We start from the raw sequence: 17,178 nt of genomic DNA on the forward strand, positions 1-17,178 counted from the left end.
GTGGCTTTTGTCCATCACTGTATCCCAGCAGTGGGGAGGTGTAGAGTTTGCTATTCCCAGAATGGGAATATACAGGAAATTAGAAAAGCAGATGGTGTTTTGTGCTAATGAGCCCTAACACAATTCACCTGTTAGTATCTGAGTGCTGGTTGGTGGGATGGCAGGAGAAGATATTAGTGGCCTGGTGAGAGTTCTTTAACGCCTGTGATGTCATACACAGATCCTATTTTAAATTTAGAGTGTGCTGTGCAAAGTTTCCTATAACCTCTCTTACCAGAAAGATCTTGGTTTATGTGAGAGCCGTACAAAATGAAAGGGAGAGGCTGAGATAGACATTCTCAGATAGACAAGCAGATTAAATGGACAAAGAGACATGGAGATTGTGTCAGTGAGGAGAAAATAACAGTGAGAGCGCAATGTACTGTGCTGAAAATCTTTATCGTGGCCTACTACACGCAAGCAGTGCTGTATTCACAGGGGATATTTATAGAAACCCTTCTCACTGTCAGATGAGAAGAGAGAATCTTTGAAGTGACGTCAATTTCTCTGTGTAAAAGTCCAGGGAGATGAATGTTGTGATTCTTTTTCTTGGAGGCCCCATGCCCTTTAGCATACACTGTAAAAAAAAAACGTTATTTTACAGGTAATGTTCTGTATTTTTTTACAGAATTTCCCCTTTTTTTCATTAAAGAGTAAAATGCTGTTGTTTTACAGATATTTGCTGTAATTTAAAGTTTTACAATTAAAATTACAGTAATTCCTTGTAATTAGCAATTACATCAAAATTATGTTTTTTAAAGGTAATTCATACTATTTTTACAGATTAAAAATGTAGTTTTACATAAAATAACTGTTAATGTTTTATAGATTATTTTCCTGTTTAAGACAGAAATTAATGTAAAATTACTTCATTTTGATTAAGCACATTATAGCGGAATTAAAATGCTTTACACTGCTTGCAGCTATATTTATAATTATCATTAAAAATTAAAATGTGGTCTATTTAGGGTTTTACCATGCCCTGGCAGGAAAGAAATGCCCATGTCTCCTGGATCAAAATTCAAGCTTAACTTTTTGTGGTCCATGGTTCCTTCAGTGATTTTTAATGCCTACAATATCAACAAACCTGCATTACAATTTTTCAGAAATTAGAATCAGAAACTCCATATTTATAACATATTTTATTCATTATTACAAAAACATTGTATTATGCCAGCATCAAATGTGATGGTAACATTTTTGAACAGATCATCTCTTGTTTACTGTGCTAACATGTAATGTAGAATTCTAAAACCTTGGAATGTTAAAGGAGAACTCCGGTCAATTTTAACATTTACCTTTGTTGTTTGTAAATTTGTAGTGCTGTCAGTACAGAGAACAACGAAAAAAATCGGTGTTGCCTACAGTACACCGTGTTATCCTCTTTTTAAAATTTGCACCCTGTTGACTTAAACGGGGCAAGTTTTAAAGCTGCTTTTAGCCTCTTAACATCCTCGATGTGTCATTACAAGTGCCCAGACATGTGAAGTGATTCCTTCAGAGTGAACACGGTGAATCTGACTGCAGTAGATGTGAAAGATATGCATAAAAGTGATTCAGCCAGCGCACATACCTCTGTTTACTTCCTGTTTTCCGGTGAAGCCCACAGTAGTCGATGTCAGACTCATATGATCCAATATTCCAAAACGTATTTTTATTTTTTCCCAAAAAAATTTTTTTTGCCGTGATTATTATATCTTTTTTAAATTAAAATGGTTATTATAAACACGGCAAATAGTTTTTTGTAGAAAAAAATAAAAATACGTTTTGGAATATTGGATTGTATGAGTTCGACAATCGATTACTGTGGACTTCACCGGAAAACAGGAAGTAAACAGAGGTATGTGCACTGGCTGAATCACTTTTATGCATATCTTTCACATCTACTGCAGTCAGATTCACCGTGTTCACTCTGAAGGAATCACTTCACATGTCTGGGCACTTGTAATGACACAACAAGGATGTTAAGAGGCTAAAAGCAGCTTTAAAACTTGCCCCATTTTAGTCAAGTGGGTGCAAATTTTAAAAAGAGGATAACACGGTGTAGGCAACACTGATTGTTTTCGTTGTTCTCTGTACTGACAGCACTACAAATTTACAAACAACAGAGGTAAATGTTAAAATTCTCCTTTAACATTACAAACTGTGTGTGAGGAAGAGGTCAGAAGGAAAATATGTGATAGATGACTAGAAGATAATGAAGAACAGTGCCAGTGGACTTTTTATATGTCTGTGAGACTTGAGATTCCAGAGGTTTTCTCAGACAGGCCAACTGCCGCTCCCATGCACATAATCCTCCTTGGGTCTCTAGAAAACATAACAACTTGTGAGAAAAAAATGGCATCCAGTACAGGAGTCAGGAGATGAGAAGTACAGACGGTTTATTAGAAAGATTAGCAATATGTACAAGCTAAAACATCTGCCTTACAAGACTAGGTTCAATCTTACTGAAATAAGTAATGTCTGAAGCCCAAAGTATAGTAAAGTTTGACGTGAAGGCTCAGCGTATGCGTCCAGTCGAACCCTGTACCAAAGTATACTCCATTTGACTGTGTGTGCAGACAGGTTTGACACATGCACAATAGCTTAGCTTAATTTACTCCCCCTTACATGCAGAAATCAATCATTTCTAAAATCAATAATCAATAAATCAATAAATCATATCCTGTGAATGATTACATGTTAAAAGCGCTTGCCATAAAGTCGGAAGTGAAGAAATGGTTGAATAAAGTCGTTATTTTTGCTGTTTTCATTTTTTGCTTAAAAAAATTAAGATTGAAGCACTGGAGTCACATGATCTACTTTAATGATGTATTTACTACATTTCTGGGTCTTGAAAGTTTCAGTTACTTAGGCTGTCAATGGAGGGACAGAAAGCTCACGGATTTCATTAACTCTTTCACTGCCAAACACAGAATTTTCCAGGTTTCAGGTGGCATACGGTAAGGAAAGCCCTTGCGCATGTTCTGAAAGAGTATGAGACTTCCGGATCATAGAAACAAGCGTCTGCAAACGTAGACGCGATCAGCACAAACGGGAATTAGTTAGGAGAGTGGTGATAAAATAAGAACAAGTGAAGATAAAATAAAACGTTTTTTTAATTTTTTTTTAAAGCAGAGGCTCAGATCTTTATTTTGATTTATAGTATGTTCATATATTCATAGAACAAAATAGTCTGCAGGCCATCAAAGTTTAGTGAAAATCGTCAAAAACCCTGGCGGTGGCTGGCAACTTTTTTTTTTTTCAAAACGCTGGTGGGGAAAGAGTTAAAAATATCCTTATTTGTGTTCTGAAGATAGGGAGAGTAATTAATGACAGAAGTTTAGTTTTTGGGTGAACTAACCCTTTAAGACAAAGTGTTCATGTTTACATGCATAGTATGTAAGGCCGCATTTACACTGCAGGTCTTGATGGCCAATTCCGATTTTTTTGACGACCCTCTTACATCATCTTTTAAAAGTGACTCATATCCGATATCTTCATTTACACTACACTTGGCGAAACGAACAGAAAATAGCATTATATCACAAAATCAATTTCAATAGTACTTAGAGTTTAATGTATTAACATGACATTCATATAAACTATTTTAAATGCAAGTTTCATCCTTGCATCAGAATAATTATTTAGTACAAATTCTTCATGACAGTGATTCTGTACACAGAGCCGCTGAATGTGTGCGAGAGGAATAATAGGTGGTAGAACTTTTGTTAAACACGTCAGAGATTCTGGGTTTGATTCCACCCTCGTATAGTTTTTTTACTCATTAAAACCAAATGCGTTCATCAGTGATTGTATATCAAGGGCAGGGACATTTTTATGTGCATTTTATTTTGTGGTTTCACTGGAACGAATAGAGTCTCCACAACGGGACTGAAGCGCGTGTCTGTGCACGAGCCGCCGTCACTGACAAAAGCAACAACGAGCACTCAGCATGATTTCAAAAGCAACACATTTCAGCGCCAGATCACCTTTTATTTTACAGAAATGAACGAAATTAATACTCTGCTAGTTGTTATAGATGTATCTGTACCTCGATCGGTTTCAAAAAAGTCACTTTTTCAATGACGTACGACTCGCATTGACGGGAATATCTGATCTGTCCGCATACATGGCAGGTGCAAATGCGCGTATCCAATTCATATCAGATTTATTTCAACATATAAGTGAGGCCTGAAACCGATCATGTGCTTTTTTCCTGCTTACACGTTCGCCGGTCATACCCGAACTGTGCCACATGGGAGGAAAAAAAACGGAATTGGGTCACTTTAACCATGCAGTGTAAATGCGGCCTAAGAGGCTTTCAGTTCAGCCAGTAAGCAGCATTCTCCACAACAATGTAATTTTTCAGTGACGATGACGTAAATAACCAACGATTACTTTGTACTGCGTTGTATTGTTTTTATATGTTTGTTTTCGTCATTCTAGACGTATGTTCATTTTACTCGTTATTTTGGCTGCGTAACCTGTTGATGATGATTTGCGTCACTCATGCTGTACATTGTACACTAAGTGTTTGCTTTTCAACAAAGTATGTACTTTGGGCTTAAGAGCATTAATTCATGCAAAGTGACAATAAGCAACTTACTCATTAAGAACTCCACTCAAACTCCGAAATGCGAGTAATAAGCGTCAGGACTTTTGGGTTCACTGCATTGCTCTTCTTCTTTTCCAGACGTTCAACTTTGGAACCCTTGTCAGGATTGATCTTAAATATGCACCTGTTGGTAAATGAGTGGAATAAAAAACAAACACCTGTTACATATCAACAAAACATCAACTCACAATAACACACCAATCTAATCAATATCAATGTACCCACATGAAGTGTATGGATGAATGTTAGAATTGTTGTCTCAAAGAGGGCACCATAAGAGTCACTTCTCTACTATAGCCCTTGTTTGTAGTTCTTCTATGCTGTTTCTATCTCCTTGATGTCAACAATTTTGACTTTACTGAGAATTTAGGGGCAACACTGTGTCTGTACTTATGTAACTTTAAATATTTCTAACTTAAAAAGGTATTTGAGGAATAGAAAGGAATGTTTATTTGCGAGAAATGTCGAGACAGACTCAGCATATGCACAAGAGAGACTGAAACTGTGCAGAATGAGAAAATCAAATATGGTCTATGAGAGACTGAGATATCCAAAATGCTCTAAACACCTAGTAGAGGTGATATTACTTATTTAAAAGTATCTGGCCTGTTGTGAAAAAATAACTACAAAGTTAACTACATCAAGCATCTCTCGTCTCCTCTCCTCATTTGTGAAAGTTTGTGTGTGTGTGTGTGTGTGTGTGTGTGTGTGGATTGGGTGGGAGGGTTTACTGACTTGATAAGATAGTTACTGTTGTGTTAAAGACAACAGGTTCTTGTACCCTAGTAGTTTTTGTTATTTTGTTTTTCTTTATTTTTTTTAATTTGTATATGTTCTTAAGTTTGTTGGTTTTTAAATTTAAATTCTCTTCCTGTTCTCTTTTCCTCTCCTCTTTTCTCCTCTCTTTAGAACTACTGGTGGTCTATGGTATATTGGCTGATATGAGATTTAAGTTTTATCCCTTCAACAATCAGTTTAACTCATGGATGCCAGAACCATTGTATATGGGTGGGACAAGGACCACCCACTTTTTAAGACCAATGATATTGGACCCACTCACTTTTACCATCTCTAATTCAGCGCATGTCTGTTCACTTGTAAGAGTGCCTTCAGTCTAATCCATTCCACTTGAGGAATGCCCTAATAAATTAATTTCCATTCCGCGTTTTAGTTACAGCCTTGACTTCCTTGCTGTGCATTGAAGCACACTAACACAAATGTCACTAAGAGCGGAGATCGCGCTGCACACACACAGAAGCTTATCAACGCTGCCCTACAACTTTAAGTAATAAAATAGCTTTGCTACTGAATCGCTGCATTATATTTCTTAGCAACGAGGGGGTTACATCGCTATTTTGAAGTAATTCAACTCACAGCTTCGTTGTTAATAGAGTGAGAAGCTGAACAGATGCTGGTACGAATCTCTCTCTCTTTCTCATTAATTCAAATAAATGCTATAATTCGTTCATTCAAATAAATGTAATCTCGCAATACTTTATCCCTGTGTCGGATTCAAAGCGGGCAGAATGATTTAGCGAGCCCTGACGAAAATAACCGTCAGTTGTACCCTTCCGGTCAACTATTGAGCTGCAAACAACAATAACAGATTTAAGTTGTCAATGCTGGCAAATTAGAATATATAAGAAGGATAATAACGGATTGTGGATTGTCCCATAATTATTTAATTAAAATGCACCAGAATACAGGAAATGGCATCTAGTCGAGTCACATTTTTCTGGGGGAGGACCCACCCACATTTTCTTTGCTTCCGACGCCTATGCTTGAAATCAAAAATACAGAGACAAATACAAGATACTACTCTCAAGAATAAAAAAAAAAAATCCCAATCAGAAGATAATTAAATTACATTTACCTTTGAAGAAACTCGAGTGTGCCCCCAAGTGCTGTTGGATAGTGCATGTTAAAGATGTAGTAACACACAAACATGCAGACCAGTGCATCTGTGAAGCTTGTCATGTTTTCCATTATCACCACCTGGTCCGCTCCCACCATGAAAGCTGCTGCAGACATTGGACTCTCTCCTGTGAAAAAAATTAAAATAATAATATTATCAGAGTCATACAGGAAAATCCATCAATTTAAAAGTCACTACTTGATTTTAGCACACAAAAATTCTGTTGCCTCTCACTTACCACATACAATAATACATGGTGTGGGTGGCAGGTGTTCTGTCTGAACCTCATCTGCAATGCAAGTTTTGTCGACCATGTGGAACATTCTTTCATGATCATCTTTAAAGTGTAAAAGTAGCATCAACACTGCTCCAGAGGGTCCACCACCAGCTTGGATTTCTTCTCTCTGTTTTGAAGCTATGTTTGACTTCTCAAGTGGAAGAGATTGGAAGTAGTCAAGAACTCTAGCAAATTTAGTTGCCATGGCCTCCTCAAATGCCTCATTGATGTGGACACCAGTTAAAAGTTTGAAGTGTTCCTTCAGGCCAACAAGTGAAAATAGATAGGGCCATTCTTCTTTAATGACCTGTGTGTCCTTAGGGAAACTTAGGGAACGTTTAGGGAAATCACCTTCCATGTTTGAGTGGCTTGGAGCTATATCGCTCTGAGCAGAGAGGACACCTAAAAAGCACAGAGACACATTCACTTAAAAAGATCAAAGTCACGCTTGGACATGGATTCATTTTTTACAGCGTAAATACACAACTTTGTAGAAATTGAGGATTTAGTACATTGATTGATCATTGATCGCTTATATTCAAAATACAGGCCCTTTGTCAATATATACAAACAAAATCAAAAATACATTCATATGTTCAAACTATAGGCCTTACTTTTTATGTGTGCAAGAAGCCTCCTTGCTTGAATGGGTTTGAGCACTCCAGCAAGGTCATCTGTCTGTACAAGGTTCATGTCATCAACCATTTCCACACCCAAGTCTCGGAGGGCATCCAAAATGGGTTGCATTGTAGCCGGTGTGCTATACATTGGAAGTTCTTCTTTAATAAGTGTGGCTATGTCATCCATGGCTAAACAGGGGAAATAAATGATCAGTGAAATGGAAACATAGCTACAGATCTAAAACACTATGCTTCAGGGATATTACTTTCATCGCAAACAGACTGTATGCAGCAAGTGGGTAAAAATCTAGACAATGATCAGCATGAATGCAAAGCATATCCCTTGCAGCTTCTCCAACTTTATAGAGCCCAAACTCCGGCATGTAAGATGATGAGTGTGGTGTCACAAGAAAATAGACATCTTTGTTTTCTTTCATAAGAACAAGCTCAATTTGTCCAAATTCCACAGACTCATCATTATTAAGGCATAGAAAGAAACCCTTTCTATAGAGAGTTCCCTTAAAGGTCACTTCTGTGGACACCAAGTCAGGTGTGACCAAGCTTGCCTCAACAGTATTGCGTACTTTACTGCTGTACAGCTCAGCATGGTAAGGGGAGGAGTCTTTCACCTGCAAAGCTGGAGGAAAGAAGGAGCTGGAGTTCATGTAGGATTGAAGGAGCTGATGATTGTTTGCCAGACTCTTGCAAACATTTTTGAAGTTTTGTGTCCTCCTCACACATTGTTTAAAGTATGAGTGTTTGCTCTCAAACCTCATTGTCCACAAGCGAATGAGTGGGCCAAACCTCATGATCAACCATGGATAGTGTAGGAGATAGTGATGCTTTGGTTTCAGTTTTTCAGAGGGAAATAGATGCTTCCTTGTTTCAAGATATTCTTGAATGTGGACCTGAAGGAAACTAACTTGGGCAGCAGATATCTTGGGGGAACAGACTAACTCCACTACTTCCTTTAGCATTATCACTAACTGCCATACCTGGTCCTGGGTGTCTTTGATTCTGTCCCCAATAATGATGGGGAGGAGTCGCAGCAAACACCAATTCTCAGCTGCCTGCCCACCAATCTTAATTCCACGTTCACTGACTTCTGAAGGAACTGAACTAGCATCAGAACCCATGTACTTGAATTGTTTGATTTGCCGGTTGAGTTGCTGGTAAGTCATCCATTTCTTCACTTTCACAAAGTACTGCAGGCAAATAGAAAGGTCATAGGCAACTACTCCTTCAAATAAGTCATGGCCTATGCAGGGTGGAAGGCCGGGCTGACAAACATGAAAATACTGAAGAGTATTGAAAAGTGAGTCAAACTTCACTCCATTTACAACTGTTTCTTCACTGTCTTGTAGTAGCTGCACTGCCTCTTTGTAATTTTCAACTGTCCTCACTGGAAATCTGACTGTCACATTACCAATTTCCTCTCTGTGTACCAAACAGAACCTACAACAGTGAGAGGAAGTACTGAAATTTTCAGTATAACCACCAATACAGTGGGATCCTAAATTGTCACCAGCAATGCACAAGACCGTTGCCCGTACAATATGACCTGAAGACGTGACTAGACCATTGTCTTCTAGCTCTTTAATGTCTGACAGCATTCTTGAAAACAATTTATCATGCCCAAAGTATTTAAAATCTTGCTCCGTGCAAAAAAGCAACAGCTGCAGGTGATCAACACTTGACCGATAGAACGGCTCAAAGTTGGCAAGTGTAAAGTACACTCCCACTATCTTGTGCTTTTTCTTTGCCGAGCCGAGAGGGTTGACTACCTCAAAAGCATCCTGGTACAAAATAAGCTTTAAACTTATACCTGACTGCATACACAAAGCATTGGTATGAAACACTGATCCATCACACACATCAGTTAATACCCCTGTAGGAGGGACATTTTGAGTCTTCACGCATTCCTGCCAAACCACAGGATCTTTTAATATTGCATTCAAAGTTTCTTTGAGAGGGATGTACTGTGCATACCTGTCTCTTCTTTTATCATCTGTCCCTGGGTAAATAGGTTGTGGGTGCACATAGGAGAAGTTCTTTTGAAAAAACTGCTTCCTGGAATATTCTGTGGAGAGAGGAAAGCTGCATGAAGAATGCAAATCTGTCACACCATTCAAAGCTGCTTCTACATCAGAATCAGAAATATTTGTAATCCCTTTAAGTTTTTCTTTAAATTGTTTTGTTGTGTGCTGACTGCAAATATCATGTAAGCCATTTATCTCTTCAACAATCATCTGTATGGTGGATGAAGGAATGAGGTGCTTTGCCTGCAGTTTCATGTAAAACATACAGATATTTTTTGTGTAGATGGCTCTCATATCAGTATCACTTGGCATATCCTCACATGCATTTTCACCTGTATCACTTTCAATTGCATCAAAAGCTGGCTCAGTATGCACCAAATCTGCAGAGCATGTAGCGGATAATTGCCCTGCAATCGCATTTTTATGGATCCTGGATATATGTGAAGTAAATGATGACCGTAGCTTAAATAGTTTGCCACAGCTAGCAAATGGACACTTTACCAACTCACTTTTGGAAAGATGTGACCTGAGATGTGCAAGCAAATTTTTGAGATCTGTGCACTGCTTCTGACAACTTGTGTTCTCACATGTATATGGTCCTTGACTAACGTTACTTGTATAATTTCCAGTTGTCACAGTTGGGTTTTTGTGGTGTCGATGAAAATGTGTTTTTAGAGCACTGTACTTAACAAAAACTCGTTTGCAGTCAGTCACACAACATGGATATTGGCCATTAGCCTCATGTCTATGTAGTCCTTGATGATCTACATAACCTTTTACAGATTTTAGCGAAAGGCCACAGAAACGGCATGTAAAGACATTAGCCATTTCATATTACAAACTAAACTGAGCTATAAAACATTTAAAATAATTATTATAAATTTTAACACAGAATAGCGTGTATATTGTAGAGAACTTTATTCACTTTTTCTTAACAAGTCAATTTCCAGTGCTAATATGTAGATTTAGAATGCGCAGTTGCCGCACGTGGACCGAAGCAAGTAACGTTAAGCACGAGGTGTAGCGAGTGTGAAAATAAGAGATTATAAGTGGTTATTGGATTACCTTGAGTGTGGTTGTATATGTTAAATCACTCATCACTATGCAAAAGGAATTGTGAATGTATTAAGATTGTAATGTACTGTATTTTTGTTCTGTGTATATTTTTTATTATCCATCCATGATCAATACACGGATAATAAAGCCATCGCATCAGCGCAGTTCTTTAAAACTTAACACTTCTCTTCAGGAGTAGCCTATTAAAACCACACAGAAAATCTAGCAATATATTGTTACCAAAGCATGTATTTATTACATTCAGAACAAGTGCCGCATGTAATTTTCATACAGATAAGTTAACCCTGACGCAACTGTGCAGTTTTATATGCAAAAAGTAAAGTTTAGCCAGTTTGCTAACTTTATCAAATCAAACTTCAGCGCACATAGGAGAGACAGTGAAATTACTTGAATATTGTATATATGTAACCAAACATACAATTGCACATGAAATGCCTAAGGTCGAGAAAAAGATGTTTGCTCATGCTCACCTGTTGGCCAAGTGTGACTGTGACTGAGCGGGCCCGCGTTGCGTTGTTGTTCGTTGATGTTCCTTTACCGAATAGGTGGCGAAGTACAAGCAAACGTAATTATATATAAAATATATTGCGTCTGCATTTAAACATAAATTAGAGTTTTGCTCCTGTCGCAATACTGCTAAAACATGACTTAATCGAATCCACTTATTTTTTATTTTGTGCTGCTTGTATACAACTTGACTTTATGAATTTATTTAGTTTTTGGAGCTGCAACTAGAGTCACGGTACCCTGTAAAAATAGCATTTTGTGTTTACAATTCATTTTCATAAATAGTTAAATTATTTAATACAGTGACATTGCCACAGCTGTGATTGATAGTGTTTATCAAAGGGACATTGTGCTCTGAGGAAAAAAAAAACATTAAAGAGAGAGAGAGAAAATAGTTGTTATGGTATCTCCTGTGATGGTTGAGGTGATTTTGCAAAGTAAGACGTGTACCTACAGTAGATCATCACCTTTGGTGATCCTGAAACAACATTCCTGTCATAAAAACATAGTCTTAACCCATAGTCTTAATACTTGATATTAATTTTAAATTTATCCCTAAAATCTGTTTAGTTGATTGGAATGTTGTTCCAGGACAAACAAGGAAGTTGATCCAGGAACAAGTTCTACTTGGTGAAATCACATTCACCATCCTTGCTATTGGCAACCACTTGAAATCACAGAGCAATCACCAATTAACATCTGAACCACTATTAAATGCTTAGCAATAACCTAGTAGCAAACACTTCTATTGTTAACGTAAAAATATTACATGTCATCCAGCCCATTGTGTTATCCATCTTATTTCTGACATAACAATGGGTGCAGCCATTTTTTAACTTGTGTGAGACTTCTGGGTGTCATCAATACATCTGAAGAAAAACAGTTTATTACTAATATTTGTTACCATATTCATTTAATATTATCATAATCATAAACACATGATAATCATATAGCACAAGTAATTTACTGTTTACTACACCCTTGTTATTTTTCAAGCTGTTCTACCTAGTGACTAATGAAACTGAAGTCTCATACTGTCATACATGAAAATATCTCGTATGAAAAGCTTCTTCCGTGTTGAAAAATAGGGTGGATATGGTAGTGAAGTATGGGGCCAACACAGTCATACCTGTTGGGAGAAGCACCAACAGAAACTTTCCTTGTGGAATTTTGCAGATACGTTTTACAAGTGCACAGAAAAACACCAACAAATGCATGAGAGCAAAATTAGGCAGGTACATATACAAATGAACATACACATTGTCTTTTTTACCATTTACCATTTACCAGCAATGTGTCATTCATATATATACATATACATATACATACATACATGTGTGTGTGTGTGTGTGTGTGTGTGTGTGTGTGTGTGTGTGTGTGTGTGAGATTGTAACTTTTGTTGCCTATTCAGAGAATGATTTCTGCATTTTGACTAAGATCAAAATATTTCCACAGAATAATGAAAATAACATTATTATAATTTCAACTCCATAAAACTATTTAACATTCAAACTTTTATTCAACAGCACACTTTATTCAGATGCATATTGTTGTTTGTGTGTGTATGTGTGTGTGTGTGTGTGTGTGTGTGCGCGCGCGACGCAGATTCAAATTTGCCGCCAATTCCGTGTCCTCTTAGTCCCGCCCACAACGACCACCAAGTCTAATGTGTCGTAACAGAACAAGTTTGAAAAATGACAAACGGTTGCCAGAGATGACTTCTCAGCGGGTTAGCGCGGGTGTTTTCAATTCATTGTTTTAAGGTGAGCCATCATTATCATGGATCTGCATTGGCATTTTGGAAAAAGGAATATAATGTTTTCTTCCACGTTTCGAATGAAGGTAAGAGTGTTCTCATTTCAATATAAAAAGTATGCATTGATCCAGATCGATGGATCGTTACACCCCTAGGTATATGATGCAGCTAAATCAAGTATATAACGTTGCTTCCTATACATTTACCTAAAATAACATAGCAGCCAAAAAATGCAACGTTACTATTAGCCTTTCCTGATCAGGTTTCATATCGTTCCAGCGTTAATTTCGTTGAGTAATTTTCGTCATAGTTTTTGTCATGTAACGTTAGTAGGTTAATTTTCTATTGAACAGGCTGACTGGCATCAGGTCAAATAATTATGTTATTTCCTATCATAAGAGTACAGTAAACATTTTATTTTAGAAAAATAAAATCATAATTTCACCAAAATGTCACTTTCGACATTCTATATGAAAATCAGATCGCAGTGTCTGTATTGCATGTTCAAACCTTAATATATCAATCATACAGTAATAACAGGTTAATAAGTGTTTCCTCCATTATGAGTTTGAACATTTTAAAGAATGCTTAAACTAATCCATTACACTTTAAATGTGCACTGTGCAAGGGTTATTCATGGTTAGGGGTAGCCCTAACCCCCTAAATGTAAAGTATTTTAAAATATTTATTTGATTTTGTGATTTCAGGTTATGTGGAAAAGCTTGTGCTTGTGGATCTACAGCAGATGACAATGGCAACCCAGGTGTGTATGGAAAGAGGGGACTGAAAATTTGCTACTTGGCAAATTGAATTACTCCAGGTCAGATTATTACATTATTTATATCATACTTATATCATAAGAGTACAGTAAACATTTTATTTTAGAAAAATAAAATCATATAAATTCATCAAAATGTCACTTTCAACATTCTATTTGAAAATCAGATCGCAGTTTATGTATTGCATGTTCAAACATTAAAGGGTTAGTTCATCCAAAACTGAAAATTCTGTCAGTAATTTCTCACCCTCATGTTGTTCCAACCCCGTAAGACTTTTGTTCATCTTCGGAACACAAATGAAGATATTTTTGATGAAATTTGAGAGCTGTGTCACTCCTCCATAGGCTTCTAGGTGATCTATGGAGGGACAGAAAGCTCTCAGATTTAATCAAAAATATCTTAGTTTGTGTCCCGAAGATGAACGAAAGTCTTACGGGGTTGGAACAACATGAGGGAGAGTAATTAATGACAGAATTTTCATTTTTGGGTGAACTAACACTTTAATATCAATCATAATTAACAGGTTAAGTGTTTCCTCCATAATGAGTTTGGAAATTTTAAAGAATGCTTAAACTAATCCATTATACTTTAAATGTGCACTATGCAAGGGTTATTCATGGTACCCTAAATGTAAAAAGTATTTTAAAATATTTATTTCTTTTGTGATTTCAGATTATAGAAAAACCTGTGCTTGTGGTGATCTGCAGCAGATGACCATGGGAACACAGGTGTGGAAAGAGGGGACTGTTTTTAATCTGAAATCTGTATCAAAGATGGACAAATCTTCATTATATAGACATTTTATAGACATTTGTTGTCCTTTTTGAAAGTGAAGCTGGACTCAATTTACTGCAGTTGTTTAGATAAATGCTGGCAGTAAGTTTTGGGTGAACTATTTCTTTAAACACAGTCATAGCCCCTGTTACTTTCATGACTAAAGTTTTATCTTGTCTAAATGCAAAGATTGCTAAAGTCACAGTCTGATGACATATTCATTACTTTGTCTTAAAGGAACACTCCACCGTTTTTTTGAAATAGGGGTTATTCACCGTCTCCCCTAGATTTAGATAGGTGTGCAAAAGCATTTTTGTCTCAGTGCATGCATTAACTTAGTCTGGCAAAGCTGCCACTAGCTTAGCTTAGCATAGTGAATGGAATCCTATCTTTCCGGTTAGCATGTCGAGAATAAAAGTGAACCAAAAAAAAAAAAAAACTTAACTTTCTAACAGGCGAAGCACTGCTACTTGGGCGCAGAGATATCATGCATGCGCCCAAGTAGCAGTGCTTCGCCCGTGCTTCCCCCCAATATAGTCCCAAGTCAAAATCTGCCTAGGAAATCGCCTAGTCTTAATCTGCATTGCTATTTGTACTCGTTGGGAATATGCAGCCCACAAGAAGTAATTTCGTAAGTTTTTTGGTTTTTTTTTTTGGTTCACTTTTATTCTCGACATTCTATCTGGCAACATAGGATTCCATTCACTATGCTAAGCTAAGCTAGCAGCAGCTTTGCCAGACTAAGTTAATGCATGCACTGAGACAAAAATGCTTTTGCACACCTATCTAAATCTAGGGGAGACGGTGAATAACCCCTATTTCAAAAAAACGGTGGAGTGTTCCTTTAAGGTTAAATAACATCAGGACTGGGCATCTCCCCCTGAAGTGCTATTGAAACAGTACATTACTGTTACATACAACTTTATTGAAGTTTGTGGAGTTTAGTGGCCATAACATAAGTCCAAATATTAAAGGAATAGTTCACCCAAAAATGAAAATGTTCTGGTAATATACTCACCCTCAGGTCATCCAAGATGTAATCGGGTTTCTGTCTTCATCAGAATTTACAGAATTTAAAACAGATGTCCTCCTGAAATTAATGCAAGAAATAGTAGTCCATCGTTTTGCAATGGTCCAAAATACATATTTAGGTGCATCAAAATAATCCACATGACTCCAGTCGATAAGTCTTCTGAACTGAAACAATTGAACATTTTTACAAACAAAACATTAGTTATGTTCTTTTAAACTGCAAATGCTTATTTCTGAATCTGGTCTGTGATGCACACTCAGCCACGTGTCACAAATATTGTTTTGTTTCTAAATCAATAATGATTTAGATAATTTAATAAATGATCAATTGCTTCAGTTCAGAAGACTTATTTGTCGACTGGAGTCGTGTGGATTATTTTGATGCATCCTATATATGTATTTTGGACCATCCAAAACGTTGGACTACTCTCACTTGCATTCATTTCTTGAGGAGACACCCTTGTGTTCTGAGGGTAAGTAAGTTATCAGCAAATTTAGATTTTTTTTTTTTTTTTTTCTAAAAATCAAATAAAGTGATCTGCTGAAGAAAGAAAAACATATATCTTGGATGGCATGAGGGTGAGTAATACATAAGAGAATTTTCATTTTTGGGTGAACTATTCCTTGATAATAATGTCTGATTGTGTAAATATACAGAAATGTTTCTTTGAATGTAGCCACTTATTAAAGCGATAGTTCACCCAAAAACAAAACTTCTGTCATTAATTTCTCTCCCTCATATCGTTCCAAACCTGTCAGATCTTCGTTCATCTTCAGAACACAAATGAAAGTATTTTTAATGGAGTCCGAGAGCTTTCTGTCCCTCCATTGACAGCCTAAGTAGTTGAAACTACTTCAAAAAATGAAGATTGAAGCACTGGAGTCACATGATCTACTTTAATGATGTATTTACTACATTTCTGGGTCTTGAAAGTTTCAGTTACTTAGGCTGTCAATGGAGGGACAGAAAGCTCTTGGACTTCATTAAAAATACCTTCATTTGTGTTCTGAAGATGAACGAAAGTCTTACGGGATTGGAACGACATGAGGGAGAGTAATTAAAAGAGAACTCCGGTCAATTTTAACACTGAGCTCATTTTTTTGTAAATTTGTAGTGCTGTCAGTACAGAGAACAACGACAAAAATCGGTGTTGCCTACACCGTGTTATCCTCTTTTTAAAATTTGCACCCTGTTGACTTAAACGGGGCAAGTTTTAAAGCTGCTTTTAGCCTCTTAACATCCTCGATGTGTCATTACAAGTGCCCAGACATGTGAAGTGATTCCTTCAGAGTGAACACGGTGAATCTGACTGCAGTAGATGTGAAAGATATGCATAAAAGTGATGTTAATTCAGCCAGCGCACATACCTCTGTTTACTTATTGTTTTCCGGTGAAGCCCACAGTAGACGATTGTCCAACTCATAGGATCCAATATTACAAACGTATTTTTATTTTTTCCACGAAAAAACGATCTATGTTTCTACATAGTCATTACTATTACATAACCACGACAAATCGTTTTTTGTGGAAAAAAATAAAAATATGTTTGGAATATTGGATCGTATGTGTTCGACGATCAATTACTGTAGGATAACACGGTGTAGGTCGTTGTTCTCTGTACTGACAGCACTCCATATTTACAAAAAACTTAGCTCAATGTTAAAATTGACCGGAGTTCTCCTTTAATGACAGCAGTTTAGTTTTTGGTTTAGCTAAACCTTTAAAAGGTATTTTGAACTCTGGACAAAGAAAATATCTGCTTTAA

Source organism: Carassius carassius, chromosome 28 (genome assembly GCF_963082965.1).
Source record: "Carassius carassius chromosome 28, fCarCar2.1, whole genome shotgun sequence".
Classification (NCBI taxonomy): domain Eukaryota; kingdom Metazoa; phylum Chordata; class Actinopteri; order Cypriniformes; family Cyprinidae; genus Carassius; species Carassius carassius.